The sequence below is a fragment of the Capsicum annuum genome, unplaced genomic scaffold (assembly GCF_002878395.1).
Source record: "Capsicum annuum cultivar UCD-10X-F1 unplaced genomic scaffold, UCD10Xv1.1 ctg82396, whole genome shotgun sequence".
NCBI lineage: Eukaryota > Viridiplantae > Streptophyta > Magnoliopsida > Solanales > Solanaceae > Capsicum > Capsicum annuum.
Window position 1 is genome coordinate 116,220 of NW_025893187.1, and position 1,025 is coordinate 117,244.

The following is a 1,025-nucleotide window of genomic DNA, read 5'->3' on the forward strand; positions in this document are numbered from 1 at the left end:
CCCTTCATTAAAAGACTCTTCTTTAGACAAAATTGTCTTTTCACTATTCTTTAATTTATTATTTAATTATTTTTTATTATATTAACTACACTTTCTAAAATATATGGGGCTCCTAAAATATATGGTAGGGAAATTAATTAATATTTTTTTTCTACTAGACTTCCTAAAATATATGGTAGGAGAATTAATTAATATTTTTCTTTCTACTGTTCAATTAGAAAAATACTCCTAAAATAGAACTCTATTAATTAAGGAAATACTTTTATAAATATTGAGATGTACGTTAAACTAGAAAGCATTATCTGTGATACCAGCCGTTGTTCTTAGTAGTCTGTCTGATAAACTGTATGAGAAACGCAAGAATGTTTCTTTAGAGGTTTGTTTTTCTGGACTTTTGTTGAATATTTTTTGTTGTTGTAATTTTGGGTTTTTTATGTTTTTACAATGTTGGGGTTTTACACTCTTGTTTTTGAGATTTAAGTTTGTTTTTTGTTGTGTTTCTCTTTACGAGAGTCAATTTGATCAATCTTGGGACATAAATTGAATTAGATTAGTTTAGTAATTTAAATTTAGATGTTTGAAAATGGTAGTATGAAAAATAGTAATCCCTCCATCCCAATTTAGATGATTTAGTTTGACTGGACACAGAGTTTAAGAAATTTTACTGGGCATGGTTTTCTTGAATTTGATTGCATATCTAGATTGATGGATGTTTGATTTTCTAATCCTCAACTTCTTCACTGTTTTTGTCAGCATAATAGAATTCAACATGTGCGTATATATATAGCTTCTTTGTTTTCATTCAAAATAATTCTTTAGAATCAAAATTTTTGCTCAGCCAAGAATTAGTTGGATAAAAATTGAAGCTTTGTAATCACTATTATATATATATTTTTTATAATTTACAGGTCGTAGATGAATGTCGGTTGACTTTGAAGAACTTTTGTGCAAAGATTAGGTTTAATTGTATTTATTTGATATCTTTATTATCTTATTGTTTTATTTTAATTTACAGATGTTAAATG